A 16991-nucleotide genomic window follows, 5' to 3' on the forward strand; every position below is an offset into this window, starting at 1 on the left:
TGCTTCTTCTTCTCAAAGACCTTCTCACCGGCAGAGAAGAATTACTCTATCGGTGACAGGGAGCTGCTAGCCATGAAATTGGCCTTTTCAGAATGGAGACATCTCCTGGAGGGGGCTCGGTTTCCCTTCCAGGTATATACGGACCATAAAAATCTGGTCTATTTACAGACTGCCCAGCGCCTGAACTCCCGTCAGGCTAGGTGGTCGCTCTTCTATTCCCGCTTCCGCTTCACCCTGCACTACCTTTCTGGAGAGAAGAACGTCCGTGCGGATGCTCTCTCACGCTCGGTGGTCTCGGCGGAAGAAGGAGTGGCTGAGCCTCGGTTAATTCTCCCGCCGGAGAGTTTTACGACCGTGGCTCCAGTCGCTATCGAGTCAGTGCCACCAGGCAAGACCTTGGTGCCTCCTCAGCTACGGCCGGAGGTCCTCGCCTGGGCACATGCCTCCAGGGTGGGTGGTCATTTTGGCAATAAACGGACCACCGAACTCCTGGCAAGGTCATATTGGTGGCCACATATGGCTCGAGATGTCAAGGAATACGTGCAAGCATGCGTCTCGTGTGCTCGAAACAGACCCTCTAGACAGAGGCCGGCGGAGCTGTTGTATCCCCTGCCAGTGGCGGATAGACCGTGGGAGATGGTTGGCATGGATTTCATAGTTGGCCTGCCCAAGTCTGGTGGCAGTACGGTCATCTGGGTGGTCACCGACCATTTTTCCAAAATGGGGCACCTGGTGCCACTCGCACGCCTGCCTTCCGCTCGAGGTCTGGCCACTTTGTTTATTAAGCACGTATTCTGTTTGCATGGCATGCCGGACAAAATCGTGAGTGACCGAGGTCCCCAGTTTGCATCTCGGTTTTGGAGGGAGCTCTGCAGCCTACTCAGCATCGAGCTAAATCTGTCCTCCGCCTACCATCCCGAGACGAATGGCATGGTCGAGAGAGCCAATCAGACCTTGGTCACCTATCTACGGCATTTTGTCTCTGCCGGGCAGGATGACTGGGCATCCTTGCTACCTTGGGCTGAATTTGCCCTAAACAATGCGGTGGCTGGTTCCACTGGACAGACGCCCTTCCTCTTAAACTACGGCCAACATCCACGCATCCCTGTCCCGATGCCAGTGTCCTCCACTGACTCCAGGGTGTCAGACTGGGCAGTGGAGGCCCGGGACATCTGGGATCGCACTCAGGATGCTATCCGTGCCTGTAAGGAGAGGATGAGGGCGTCCGCTGACACGCATCGGCGACCCGCTCCAAGCTCCCCTGGTGACATGGTGTGGCTCTCCACTCGAGTCCCCTAAGTTCGCGCCGCGATATATTGGACCTTTCAAGGTCCTTGAGCGAATTAGCTCGGTGGTCTACCGCTTGGCTCTTCCTCCACATTTAGCCATTTCGGACGTGTTTCATGTGTCCCTCCTCAAACCAGTTCACATGGTCCGGTTTTCTGAGTCATCGGCCGGGTCGTCAGACTTATCGTCTGACGAGTTTGAGGTTAATGCCATCATAGGGCGCAGGTTTGTCCGTGGCAAAAAATTTTATTTAGTGGATTGGAAGGGTCATGGGCCTGAGGCTCGAACCTGGGAGCCGGTGGAGAATATCCACGCACCGCTCCTGATCGCGGCTTTTGAGCGCAGTGGGGAGGGGGCCTTAGGAGGGGGGTAATGTTAGGCCTCGGATTCCGGACACTGCACAGCGGGAATCCAGAGCCAGGCATCCAGTGGCCTCCCAGTCTCCTCCGACCGCTCCGGGTGCTGCTCAGCAATCTCGGCAAGCCAGGCGTGCTACTCAGACTTGCTCTGACAGCCTGGATGTTGCTGCCACCTCTGGTGCAGCAATGGTAGCGCATCCTATTCTGCAGGGAACCGCTCCAGAGGCTAAGTCCTCATGCCGTGCTACTGGGCATGCCCACAAGGTGACCTCTCACTGGAGAGCAGGGGTCACATGCTCAGGTCCTGCGTCGGATCTGATTGGTCCTTTCCAGGGTACTGGAAGGTCTCGGAAGCGCATGGCTATAAAAAGCCCGCATGGCGGCTCGGCCATGTGCTAGTGTAGCATTTTATGCTGTGTGTGTATGGTGATGGATGCATGGACTGGTGACTGACTTATTATGAAACCCCTTCCCTTGGATAATACGATTGGTGACTGTGTGTTGGGTTAGTCAGCTCCAGGTTGTGGCAAGCTACATGCCATTGTGCGATCCACGCCTACACTAGCGTCCGTCGGTGCCCGGTTCTCGGCGCCGGCGCTTGCGGCTTTAGCTGCCGCTGCGCTGCAATACCAGCAGCTATTGGTGTTCGCGGCTGCGACGCCACACGCCGGCTCCTGTGACGTTAACAGGGCCAGCGCCTTTGCATATATTTTTGCCAAGCGACTCTGCGTCTGAACAGAGCCGCTCCTAGCGTTCGGGTGACGTTAACCTGTGCGCAGTACGGCACCTTCTGGTGCATCTGCCATTGTCCAGCAGCGGTCTAGTCACCTACCGCACTGTGGACCCCGGGCGGCGAACGCACCTCCTATTATTTATATTTGGTGCGTTCCGCCGTCCCTAACAAGTAGAGAGTGTGGAGGACTCGTCATTTCTATGTATTAGATGAAATACTATTTGGCCACCATGTAATACTTAATGTCCCCAGTGGGGGCACTGCAGGAAAACTGAACAGTTACTAAATGGTTCCTTCACAGATTACAGCTGATCTATAAGGGTTTTTCATCCCCCAGATCAAAGTCGTATGAATCCCTTGACTTTGACAAGACCGTCCGATTATATGAGGTCTGTGGGGTCTACCGACTGTTCCCCAACAAATTATGTCAAGGCAGAGAAGGATATGGCAGACAAAATTTCAGATGCTGAACCTTTTGCTTTTTTTGCGTGTGTCTGACAGCAAGTTTCTCCTCTCTCCTCATGTAAAACACATGGCTGATCTGATTGTTCATGTGGGGGAGCTGGGGGAGATAGTGCTCAGCCGAACAAGTATTGAGCCAACATTTATCTCGTGTACAGCGAGATGTAGTAATGGGATTCCCTGTTACCAGCATTGTCCAAAAGGAAAGACACAGTTTTTACCCCAACAGGATGACTTCCATCTATATTCCCAGCTAGGCAGCCATATACATTAGAAGGCTGTCGGCCAAATCAGCCGATTCTCCCATACACAGGAGCGCTTGTTCGGCCGACCGCTGCTGTGTTCGTTGTGAGAAAACTGTCGAGCGACACATTGGCCGGTAACAAGGTGATCGGCACTCTGAAATCGGTGATGTCTGATCAACATCCCCAAACACATTAGTCTATTGGCCAAACCCATTGATATTGGTGGACTCGGCCAACATAAGTCTAATTTGTATGGTTAGCATTAGGGTGCATGAACATCATGGGGGGAAAGAGAGTACAAACAGTGACTTCAATTCTGAAAGACTAAGTGCAATCATGTATTACATGAGATAATTCAGATGCCTGTGCCAAATGATCTGCAGGGAAGCTCCATTATAAAAAGTGGGTTTGCTTTAATGGGACATCCTCTCTAAGCATAGCTACTTGATGCAATTTATTATGTGATTATCAGTGAAATTTCACTGCTCGTCTGAATAGGATAGTTGTGGTTGTTTTTTTTTTTTTTATTCTTGTTCGGAAGCAATTCACATTGGTCTTTTACTAATTGGATGTCATTTGCTCTCCAGCAATTCAGCATTGTGCAACATAAATATATAAATAAAAGGGGAAATCAGCATTGTAACCATGCACCGCTGATCACTGGTGCATTACGCTGGCTTATAATTCAGGACGTGCGCTGTATACTGTATTTCTCTATTGTGACAACAGATTGGCATTGGCATCTTTGGGGAGAGCAGATTTTGTTCTCCAACTGAATCCCATTGGCCAATTGTTATTCAGTGTAGTAAATACGAGGCTGCCGTTCTGGCATTGACTCGACTCCTTATACCCATAGATATTGAAATCTTATTAAGTTACACATCCCCTTACCATGATGTGCCCAGTCCTCATAATGAGAATCTACAATAAAATCATGTCTTCGCTTAGCAAATAAACCGCCAGCTGCGGGTCATGCCGGAAAATAAACAGCTTGTATGAAATATCTTCCATAAACCAATTTTGTAAGGGTTATGCATATCTGTCAGTTTGGATTATATGGAATGGAACATATTGGCACCGAGCATAGACATCCCTAATTAGATTGATGTTGCAGCAAAGTAATGAAGAAGCCTTGTTGGGGATTGGGATGTATGAGCTGAAGACAACATCTTAAAGGTAAACTGGGAATCTTAGAGGAGGCGAACAAGTAGAAGGGTGATTGGACTGTGAATTTAGCGAAAGTGATATCTGATCCTATATTTGTGTGGTGTTATGATCAGAATTATGCACATTGAGAGGCTGAGTAAATTGCTGTAGCATGCTAAGCACTTCATGGAAATTTTCTGCAGATAGTAATGCCCTCTTTTCAAAGGTACACCTCTCTACACTCCTTTCTGCCCTCTGAAGGTATGATTTGAAGCAGGGGCTCTTCCAGCATCGCCTCACTCTGAACCTCTATGTCTGCCATGGAAATGTGACCACTGCAGGCAATCACAGATATGATGCAATGGCTAGTGGTTGACTGCAGCTGTCATATTTCGAGCTGGCTGGAAAACAAAGCACAAGAGACAGGACAAGTGGGAAGAGCTGGGCAAAGTGCCAGAATTGAGAATGAGAATGCCTGAGAATGCCAGCCCCTGGCTGTCTGCGTTGGTTGTCAAAAACAGGGGAACCCCACCCTGTTTTTTAAAAATCATTTAAATAATTAAAAAAAACGCGTAGGGACTCCTCTATTCTTGGTAACCAGCCTTGCTAATGCTGACAGCTGAGGGCTGCAGCCCCAGCTGTCAGTGTTGCCTGGCTGGTTATCAAAAATACAATGGAACCCATGCTGATTTTTTTTCTTTTAATTATTTATTTACAGTGCAGGCGTCGGCTGTTGAATACTTCCATCAGCCACTCCTACTCTCACTGTTATTAGCAGCAGCGGGTGTGGGCTGATGGGAGCAGTAGTCCTATCAGCCAACAGCAGTGACCAGAGGTAAACTTTATACCTCCTATCACAGCTGCGCGCTCATGCTGTCTTTTGACAGTGTGGGAACCGCAACTGTCTGACCGGCAGTGATGATTTTACCGCCGATCAGAAGTGGTGTTTGCCATGCTGTCATGCACATTACAATGTAGCAAACACTGGATGTTCAGGTCCCACATTCAAGTGAATGAGGTCCAAGTTCTGTTCTGGTACCCAAACTTTTTGTAACTGTTTGGCCTAACCTGCCGGACCCAAATATCCAGGTGTCCTCCCATTTGTAGTGGGCAAGCTTTTTTTGAAACTGTGTCCAAAAACGAGTGCATCAAGGGTGGCATGCCTTTTCTGAACCGGCATTCAAAAATGAGCACATCAGGGATGGGTAAGCCTTTTCTGAAACAGTGTCCAAAAATGAACACACGTGTCTCTAGACCTCCACTCCTACTGGACTAGTTTATAATCCAACCGTGGTCATAGCTATAGGGAGTAAATAAGTAGCTTCGTCCTTGGAGCTGCTGTATGAAGAGCCCTCAAGGGGCCACGGAGTTTCAAGTTATAATTTGAGCAAAACCGTAAAACAGGGAGGTAGGTCTTGTGACTTAAAATAACCTGCATGCTATTTGTGGTTGCAATATGGTTGTCACTTTCCTTCTCCCACACACGAGTGATTGCCCAGAAAGAGATCGATCAATGTCATAGACAGTCAGCCTGTTGTGATTCTACAGGACAGGATTTGCTGTAGTACTTGTTCACACTTCATAATTAATAGGCACAGTATTGACAATCCTCTAAGCTATGAAACAGTTAATGACGGCTGACAGAGATTCTTTTTCCTTCCATCTCCCTTGAAAGCTCTCGTTAGAATAATGCTAATGACCTTGGAGCATTGACTTTGCTTTTTCCCAGTTGCTTTATATGGTGGGATTTCAGCATTTACCACATCTATAGGAACATCTAAAAAGCTGACATTACAGATGTGCACTCGGAGTGTCTATTCTCTGGATACAGGAGGGTGTCGGGCTGATGGAAATGATGAGTAAAGGTCAAGATCAATATAGAATTTTCTTCTTCCTTGCCCAGGACCCGTAATCTAATAATAAGCGTGAGCGCAATGAAAGGGGAGTTGATGGTCCCATTTATCTTGACTCGGTTAGCATTATTTAGCTTAGAAAGCAGCAATTATACAGTGAATATATGGAATAAAAAGACTGTCTACAACATTTCATCGACTCATCTCCACAAAAATACAAATAGGTGTCTGCTCAGTACCATTAGATTTACTGTAGTTTAAAGATGTCTGTTTAATTTCACTAGACCTTATATTACATTTATAGGGTGATATCTCATGACAAAACAGTGCTCCGCTTAATATTCTAACGCCCAGTACTAGAAAAAGGTTAGTGGAGGCCTCCTGGACAAAAACTTTGCTGAGGCCCTCATTTTAAACTTTGTCTCCAAACTGGAGCTTACCAATTTCTACCACATATAGCAGTGATGGACGGGCATGAAGATTCTCCTACACCTGTTGCAGTGGAAGTTATCCTAGTCCAGTTGTGATTTTAATTGGCCTGTAGAGGGAGGGTGGTTGTTGAAGGCCCTTGGAAAATGTGAAACATTTTGACCTCCATATAGCCCTTTTAGACCTCCTGGCAAAATTATCTACTAATATGGAAATTTTGCTAGTGCTCACAGTCAATAACATTTGTCACTCAGGCTTTTTGCCGCTTTCGCGCTTCGGAGCATTCAGTTTCTTCTGTATCAGTAGGTCACAGAGAGTCAGTATATGAAGGTTGTTGTGTTGGGTTGGCAATGGGTTCAATTCAAGAAGTGCAACCAAGACAGCATCTTCGCGGTATGATGAGCTGCTAGTTGAACAGGGAAGGAGAGTCTCTGGAGTTTTTTTTTTTCTAAGGCTTTGGATTCCATACTATATTAAGGTGGCAAAATGGAAATAATCTTTTCATTGGTCATTTATTCATTTAGTAAAGGATGAACTCTGAAGCATTCTAGGCTGAACCCTCTAGCAGAGCACTCTAGGGTAAGCACTCTAGGGCATGCACTCTAGTATAGCACTCTAGTAGAGAATTCTAGGACAAACATAGTAGAGCTCTCTACAGCAAGCACTCGCGTAGAGGGTAAGCACTCTAGGACATGACATGCACCTAGTAGAGCAGTCAAGGGCAAGCATTCTAGTAGAGCACTCTAGTGAAGCACTTTAGGGCGAGTACTAGTGAAGCAATTTAGGCTGAGTACTCTAGATAAGCATTCTAAGGAGCACTCTTGTAGAGCAGTCTAGAGGAGCACTCATGTAAAGCAGTCTAGTTGAGCGCTTTTGTAGACTAGTCTAAGGGAGCATTCTAGTTGAGAATTTTGTTTCTCCTGGACTAATAAGTCTTTAAATGAGCCATCATATGAGTGTTGTTGTGTTGCATGGATCAATTCAGTCAGTTTACCAGTACATGTATGATAGTTACTATTTGGAAAAGATCTTCAATTTGATAATAAAGGTGATGAGTGCCATATTTTGGATCATGAAACCAATTGTACGGAATATTCTCTCTCCTGTCTCTAATTCTGTATTTATAAAAACATTGAAAAAATGCAAAAAAAAAAAAAGCAGCGTACCTCATTCGTATCTGGTTACGCCTATGTTTTCTTCTACAACCCTGTACTCAGAAGTGTCATTCAACAGCCTCGAATAAAACTATGCAATCCTCGATGACAACCTGCGCCAAGTGAAAATGAATTTTAATTAGTCTTGTTCACCACATAATCTGAATGACTTTAAGCCAAACAAAACCTAAAACATTTCAAGGTTAAAAAAAAAAATATAGTGTGCGTAGAGAACGAGGAGAGCCAAACGAAATTCATGAGGCTTTTATAGACGTTCAGCCTTGAATCTGTCACCAACAATGCACATACTCTTATGAAGCAGCAATTTCATTTATTTTAAGGCTCACTTAGTTTCTAGGACTGCCTTTTCCAATTCATATCACTACCGCAGCGGAAAGAGAGCATTGTACTCTATTAGGCAGTATATTCTGCCAGGCTAAAGCTTAGGGAAAGGGTAATGTGACTTTTTTATGAAAGCTTTTATAATGTGCTTTAGAGCACCGCGAAAAAATGTGTCCAACACAAAGAAGACCCTTATTAGATGCCATGTCCAAATCGTCATTCTTTTAGACAAATACACAGTGATCTTCTCTCAGTTGTTTTTTTTTAGATTCTTTTATGTGAATAAAAAAGGTCTTAAAAATTGATTTTCTTTCAAGTGATTTTTTTTATTATTATTTCAAATTGAACTGAAAAATTGCCTTAATACTTTTATGAGGGTGGAGATACCTGGTAAAGGTATTCCACGATAGCAGATGTAATCAAATGCAAAATTTTCAAAAAAATGGGAGAAGAATAAAATAAATGTAAATGTTATTTAAAAACACAACGCATTTATTATTTGGTGCGTCCCGCCAGCCCTAACAACATGGATGTCCGAATGTGCCATAAGTGTCAAGGAGCTTAAACCCCATTGGTTCTTATGCCAAGCCATGGCAGTGTTATGTAAGGTACCTGGGTTATATTAGGGTACTTTATGATACCTCTGCACATGGCACCCATAGAAGTGCAGGAAGTGGTTTCTCCACCAGGGGCATGAGTAAATGTCTAATTGGTGCAGGTCCCATAAACTACATGCCTTATTGAGGGAATATATCCGTGCTGTTAGTAAAATTCTTCCCCTGTCCTTCTCTCATATTGCACTGTTTAAGGATACAATTTGGTAAAGCCTTACACAATTGAAGATTGTGTCCCCGTGGTTTGTTGTATCCATATCAACCATGTGCAGTGATGAGTTGCTGATCCCTAATATTCAGTTTTTTTTTATATTTTTGTTAGATGGATTACTTAAAAGGGAACCTAAATACATGTTTTTGCATAGAGGCTGAAAGTGCACAGGGGGCATGTCACTGCTGCTTCTTCCGAGTGCATAGCCACACCCCCAATGCACTTCCAGACAAATTTGCATATGGCCTCTACTCTAGATTTGTTATGAATGGCACATCAAATCCTCACAAAAAGGAATATTGTTTTAGCAGGGGACAAGCGTCTACACAACTGCTAACTGCCATACCACTACTTCTGTGCCAACAGGTTCTCTTTAAAAAGTCACCAAGAGGAGAATCAGCATAAAATATACAATATGGACCAACAACAAGCTATGGAGTAAAACACTCATCCATGCCTTATTCTTTTATCAGCTTTACTAAATTATTAACCCAAGATCAGGAAAAAAAAACAATTTTGTAAAATCCCTGTCCTCCAGCTGTAGTTCGTGTTAAAAAACCCCAAACAAGCAAAGTATGTTTTACTCACTCTCCCGGGGTCCAACGTTGAGTCTCCGCCACTGTTCCCTGTATCTGTTATTGTCTGCAGCGCTGACGTCACATCGACAGAAGTGCAGCCAATCCGTGACGCAAGAGTCGCTCAGTTTGCCAATTGTCTACAGCACTGTTAATGTGTCATCAGCGCTGCAAACAATAACACTGTAGCAGCATTGGTGACTCAGCACAGGCCCCAGGGAGGGTGAGTAAAGTTCTTTTAGGTGTTTTTTTACTTTATCTTCTATAGCTACATAGGTGTATTGATATTTATATTATCTTTATTTTGAGATTATATTAATATTTTTTATATTTGAAATATTAAAATATCATTTTATGAAATTTATTTTCATGAACTTAGTACTTTAACGAACGCCTTCTTAGACAAATTTAGCACAGATTTTCACTTTAGACACCCCAGCATGGGGAATGGAATCTGGTGGGGTGGGGGATCATCATCCCTTCTCAGTGGTTTGGTGTCAAATCAAGTGAGTGACAGAGTCTGTTATTCGTTCTGAAACGAGGCCTGTAATAACATAGTCACGTCAGTGCTTATATAAAGGAACAAGCTCCTCCATTGTGGCCCTTCAATACAACCAGTGACCCCGATCTAATGTCCGCACCCTTGATTGTGAGCTCCCTTTACGTAGGGCTGGCATGGCCTGGTGCAGATCTAAAAGGTAGAGGAAAATGGTGGTGAATTATAGGCAGCAAACACAATGAACCCTGAATAGGGCCATATTGTCCCTCAGTTTGACAGTTTACTGAACGCTCCACAACAACAGTCTGCTGCGCTAAACCTTGTGGCCACGATGAGTTTTCACACCGTCCGACTGCCAATGAGCCTTTGTAATTGCATCTATGCTAACAAAGAGATTTTATACCAACCTATTGGTCATGGATTTCTTCCCTTTATTGGAAAAATTTCAACAAATTCAATCCAACAATGTTTTATATAAGCTGGGTTATGGAGCGAACTTGGCCACCAGTCATTTTACGTACCACCTAGGTGGTCAGCCAGCTTTCCTTGACTCCTGAATGGAGTAGAGAGCATAGCATTACAAAGTTGGGCAAAATTTGTTATTCTAGGAATGATTCAGGACGACCATTGTGAGACATAATGTTACCTAGTTAGCTCATGTCTGGAAGAACAAAGCAGCTCAAGGATTTGTAATTTCTGGTGTTTTTTTTGTAGCCACACTTCACAGTAATAGATTGTCGGTCGTTAAAAGGGGTAAAATAATTTACATAGGTGAAACTTTTCTAAAAATCCTCTAATACGGAAATAAACAGCACAATGCAAACAAAGCAGGAGCTGGAGTATTTCCCACACCGCCCAGGAAATGAATTCACCTTCTTCTCTCCAGGAAACATTTGTAATTACAGGGAGCTCGTGCTTAGTCTGTAACTTCAGAGCAGCGGGTCAGACATAGTGCAATATATTACTATTCCTTAGTAATCAAGGGGCACGTTCTTACAAGTCATAGTGTCTGCTTCCGTAAATTTCTACAAGAGCCCTTATTGATATTTTAAAGGGTCCTCCCAAGGAAAGCTCCTATTTTCTGGACTTACGGTACCTATATTTGAGAGAACACCAGATTTCGGAATAAATTCTTGGACTTTAGTGCGCTGCCAGATAAAAGTCACTGATCCAGTTTAAGAGAAAGTTTAATCCATTTTATTTCCCAACGCATTTCGAAATGTGTACAATTTCTTCCTCAGGGGATGACATATATGTATATGTCATCCCCTGAGGAAGAAATGGTACACATTTCGAAACGCGTTGGGAAATAAAATGGATTAAACTTTCTCTTAAACTGGATCAGTGACTTTTATCTGGCAGCGCACTAAAGTCCAAGAATTTATTCCGAAATCTGGTGTTTCAAGTGGTCACAGAGCTGACCTTTGGACGTGCAGCAAGCAGATTACTGATTCCGCATGCCTGAATCTCTCCCAAAAAGGGTGAGTAAATTTTAATCTATTTCTCCAGAAATAACCCAGATAAGACCCTATTGCGCTTTTTTGTTCCTTTAGTTTTGAATACATTATATTTGAGAGAAGACAGACTATAATATTGACTGCGGATATAAATGAGTCCTTTTTAAAGGGAACCTGTCAGTGGGTTAATACCTGTAATTCTATTCTGTAGAGAAGCAGAGTATATTTGCCCTACCATCAGAAAAGCTGCTAAAGCTAAGGCCTCATTCACACGTCCAATTTTTTTCACGTAAGAAAATATTGGACTGATTATTCTGATCAGACTTTGATCAGAGTGTGGTTTGGGGGCTCTTCCATTTTTCTCATATATGAGGCGGAGAAATGAAGAAAAACACCACCTCATCTTTTTCATACTGGCAGTGTGTGAAAATCGGACTGCACCGGGATATCATTCGCGTGTGGTCCAAGTTTTACATTGACGCATTGATGATTTTTATCTGACCTGCGGATCGTTCAGAGGAGGACAAACTGGACATGTGCACAGCCCAAAAGAATATCGTAGGTATGAATGATATTCGTAAAACGCTTTCATATGCAAAAATCGGACGTGTCAATGAGCCCTAAAAGCATCTACCCAAAGTGGAGTACAACTGTGCAGGAGCAAGATTATGTGCTGACAGTTATTAAGGGATGTGAATCAGTCTTGACAGGACACCAGAAAAGCATGGACTTGACAACTTGACAGTAGCATCCACCTCCATGACTTTAAAGGATTAACGAGCATACATCAGTAGGACTCAACTTCTTCAACTACTAAATCCGGCCATACACATTAGATGGCTATAGCCCAAACGAAACTTCGTCCGGCTGACAGCCATCTCTTCCATACATATTAGTGCTCTTTAGACCGAGCGCTCCCATGTTCTCTATGAGAAACCTGACGACTAACACGTTGGAGACTTATTTCCGGGAGAACAAAGAGATTGGAAGTCCAAATTCGACATGCCCGATCGACATCTCCCCCGACAGTCAGTTGGCCGGCGTCCCCATACACAATAGAGTTTTAATAACAATTAAAATAACTTTAATTCTATAGCGCCAACATATTCCACAATACTTTACATTTTAGAGGGGACTTGTGCAGAGAATAGACATTACAGCATAACAATAATCACATAGATCAAAACAGATACCAAGAGGAATGAGGGCCCTGCTCGCAAGCTTACAATCTATGAGGAAAAGGGGAGACACGAAAGGTGGGTGGTAACAATTGCTTGTATTGTATGGTCCTGCCATCAATACAATGTTGGCCATAACTGTCATGATCACGTGTGTCAGGATGCAGATGATGCCGCAAGGCGAACCCATAACACACGTGACCCTGGATACACCGCCTCCAGTGGGGCGAATTTAAATAATAAAGCGTGCAGGTGGATACGCCGCCTCCACCTGGCGGATTTAGGTATTACACGCCATGCATACATATATCTGGAAACACCGCCTCCAGTAAGGCGCATTTAAATAATAAGGGGGGAACCTGGGTAACTTTAACAATGGTGGGCCCTGCGATAGGGAATGGGGAAATGGAGACCTCCTGCACTCCCCTGAGCCAGTGTCCCTACACTCCTCACATTCCCTAAACAGGCTCCGCACCTGTCGCCGCACGCGTACCTTAACGCCCTTGCTCGCCCTGACCCTAAACCCTCACTAGGGAGTGGGTCGGTGCGGAGACTAATCCCACCACTGCACTAATAACACACATGAGGAAAGAGACAATACAGGGGAAACACCACTTATCTTTGCTCTGTTGCGTGCGCTCCTAGCAACAGAGCCCACCACCTGTGTGCATCTTCTCCTCCACCCTGATCCATCACATAACTGGATCCGTCACCATCGTGCAGCCTGGGAGCAGAGTCCATCACCACTTGCAGCAGTCCAGTACACAGAGTCCCAAGATGAGTCCAGCCTCTGCCAAGAATCCAAGCATGCTCGAGTCCAGTTCTCAGCAACCAAGTCGAACATGCTGAGTGCAACTCTCTTCCTAGTCGCCACTCCTCTAAGCCATGCCCGCACTTCCCGCCGACACCATAAACTGCGACTCCAAGCCATGCCAGTCCTTCCTGCAGACACCATTAGCTGGCACTCATCCTCTCTGGCTGACTGCGCAGGACTCCTATCCCGCTCCATCCTTCCACCAGGCTCTCCAACAACTCAGAAAGAAATATCACCAGCCGTGAGTGAACCCCCTAAGCACACCTTTATAGGGAGTCACACCTGATCCCTAATTAAGTGAACATTAACCTAAACCTAAGGTGCGATACCGCTAACCACCACCAGGGACAGTCAAAACACCTTTGAACTCAACCAAAGTAAAAAAAGTTCACTTTGTGCTTTTAATACCGCCAGATCCAACACTGGATCATGACAGTACCCCCTCCTTAATGAGGGGCCTCTGGACCCTCAAGACCACCCCTCATTAGGGAAACACCTACAGCGGGGACGCCCAGATCCTGAGTTCACCCCACCATTACCTGACACTTCAGGTTCATGACAAACACCACTGGTATTGGCAATAAATGTTCATTTTGGAGGCACCACTCATCTCCACAGCGCCGACCTGGGGAACGAGATCATGTATGTGTATGTATGCTAAGAGCTGATCAGACTCCACAACACATTTCCAAGATGTTTTTTGTGGCACCCATACATGCTCGTTCACACACAGGTCCGGACCTGCACGTTTATTGCACACATACATTTGTCATAACTTGGTGAACTCACTCTGGACTTGACAACAGAGGCGTCCCCCTGTGTCACCACACTCACACCCCCACTATTCACCAAGGGACACACCCTCCAACCCTTTCACCATGAGGACTGCGCCTCCTAGGGTTGGTTAATGGCGAGGGTAGAGATTTGTCCCTACTCCCCCGCAGCACACCTGCTGCACACACCAGGAGGAGAAGGGGACCGGGAAATGGAGGAAATATACTCTCGCTGGTCGCCTCCACATGACCAGGAGGGCGGCTTCTTCGATGGCATAGAAGATATGGCGTAAAACCCCGCGGACTATCACACCAGTCAGCTCACCACAGGGGCGTACCCCTTCACCTCGGGGAATACCAGGCAGCTCCGTGGGGCACCATTCCTCCCACCTGCCTGGGTGCGCCCGCCTGCATGAACCAGTCCTGCTCCCCAGCAGCGACTCTAGGGGGTTTTAGTACCATAGCCGCAGGAATATGGAGGAAAATATATATATACTCGCTGGTCGCCTCCACACGACCAGGAGGGGCGGCATCGAAGATTTGGCATGAGCCCCGCGGACTATTCACCAATCTGCTCACTACAGGGACGTACCCCTTCACCTCGGGGAATACCAGGCAGCTCCGTGGGGCACCATTCCTCCCACCTGCCTGGGTGCGTCCCCTGTAAGAGCAAGTCCCGCTCCCCAGCAGCGACTACACACCTAGTCTGCTCACCACAGGGATGTACCCCTTCACCTCGGGGAATACCAGGCAGCTCCGTGGGGCACCATTCCTCCCACCTGCCTGGGTACCTCCCCGTGCAAGAGCAAGTCCCGCTCCCCAGCAGCGACTCTAGGGGTTTTTGCCAGACCCGCAATTTGCCAAAGCCGCCAATTTTTTTCTCTGGTTATCTGAGCAGAGGCCCCAGACCGTGATAACTGCTGCTGCAGCGGCTCTAAACACCTTGCCGCTCCCCACTCACATCAGTGAGGCCCGGCAGCAATTACTCAGTGGTCTCCACATGGCCAAAGCTCACCAGAAAAAAAAGTAAGGGCTGGTGATAATGTCATAGTCACGTGTGTCGGGTCGCAGATGATACCGCAAGGCGGACCCATAACACACGTGACCCTGGATACACCGCCTCCAGTGGGGCGAATTTAAATAATAAAACGTGCAGGTGGATACGCCGCCTCCACCTGGCGAATTTAGGTATTACACGTTATACATACAATAATCAAATAATAAAGGGGGAACCTGGGAAACTTTAACAATGGTGGGCCCTGCGATAGGGAATGGGGAAATGGAGACCTCCTGCACTCCCCTGAGCCAGTGTCCCTACACTCCTCACATTCCCTAAACAGGCTCCGCACCTGTCGCCGCACGCGTACCTTAACGCCCTTGCTCGCCCTGACCCTAAACCCTCACTAGGGAGTGGGTCGGTGCGGAGACTAATCCCACCACTGCACTAATAACACACATGAGGAAAGAGACAATACAGGGGAAACACCACTTATCTTTGCTCTGTTGCGTGCGCTCCTAGCAACAGAGCCCACCACCTGTGTGCATCTTCTCCTCCACCCTGATCCATCACATAACTGGATCCGTCACCATCGTGCAGCCTGGGAGCAGAGTCCCAAGATGAGTCCAGCCTCTGCCAAGAATCCAAGCATGCTCGAGTCCAGTTCTCAGCAACCAAGTCGAACATGCTGAGTGCAACTCTCTTCCTAGTCGCCACTCCTCTAAGCCATGCCCGCACTTCCCGCCGACACCATAAACTGCGACTCCAAGCCATGCCAGTCCTTCCTGCAGACACCATTAGCTGGCACTCATCCTCTCTGGCTGACTGCGCAGGACTCCTATCCCGCTCCATCCTTCCACCAGGCTCTCCAACAACTCAGAAAGAAATATCACCAGCCGTGAGTGAACCCCCTAAGCACACCTTTATAGGGAGTCACACCTGATCCCTAATTAAGTGAACATTAACCTAAACCTAAGGTGCGATACCGCTAACCACCACCGGGGACAGTCAAAACACCTTTGAACTCAACCAAAGTAAAAAAAGTTCACTTTGTGCTTTTAATACCGCCAGATCCAACACTGGATCATGACAATAACCGTCGATATAGGTGGGTTCGGCCAACATCAGTATAATGTGTGTGGGGGCCTTAATAAGAACACTTTTAGATACCACAGGTACATAACTATTGTCATAAGTAGTGGTACCAATTTGGGGAACAAAAACCTTCCGATAGGCTCCCATGAAAGGTGCATGGGGTGGGGGTGGGGGTCAAGACAGTATGGATTCAGAGTTGAGGGGTTTACAGTCCCATATGCAGATGCTTAGGGCCAGCCTTAGGGGGTATAGAAAAAGAACTGTTGTAAATGGTAAATTACTTATCACTATAGAAGGGAAAACCACTGGCCTTGATTGTCTGCGCACACAAGGCTTGCACTCTCAATCCTGCTCATGTTGTTCAAACCTATGGAAAGGCGGTGGACTATAAAGCAAGTACACTCCCTAGTTTTTGGATTGTGTAATGTTTCTTACAATGGTCTTATATTGGCACTGTAGGATTGTATAATATGGGCAACTTACGGTACACAATATTGTTACTAGAAGGTACCAACCAACAAAAGGCATGTCTGACAGATGATGGATAATTTGTTACCATGCAAATAATAGGGATATGCCAGGTTACTGACCTTCCTCTCATTGCCCTCTGCGTGCCTATGCAAGTCAGGGAATCCTAGAAAGGTAGAGTTGGAAGGGACCTCCAGGATCATTGTGTCCAACCCCCTGCTCAATGCAGGATTCACTAAAACATCTCAGGCAGATGTCTGTCCAGCCTCTGAAGACTTCCATTGAAGAACTCACCACATC

General features: G+C 46.1%; 1 protein-coding gene across 1 annotated transcript in view; it reads left to right on the top strand.

The window, feature by feature from the left end:
• Positions 1-16991, top strand: part of KIF26A (kinesin family member 26A) — a 171618-nt gene that overhangs the window by 127642 nt on the left and 26985 nt on the right. The window lies entirely within an intron of this gene.

The sequence above is a fragment of the Dendrobates tinctorius genome, unplaced genomic scaffold (assembly GCF_039654945.1).
Source record: "Dendrobates tinctorius isolate UK_male_01 unplaced genomic scaffold, ASM3965494v1 ptg000006l, whole genome shotgun sequence".
Lineage (NCBI taxonomy): Eukaryota > Metazoa > Chordata > Amphibia > Anura > Dendrobatidae > Dendrobates > Dendrobates tinctorius.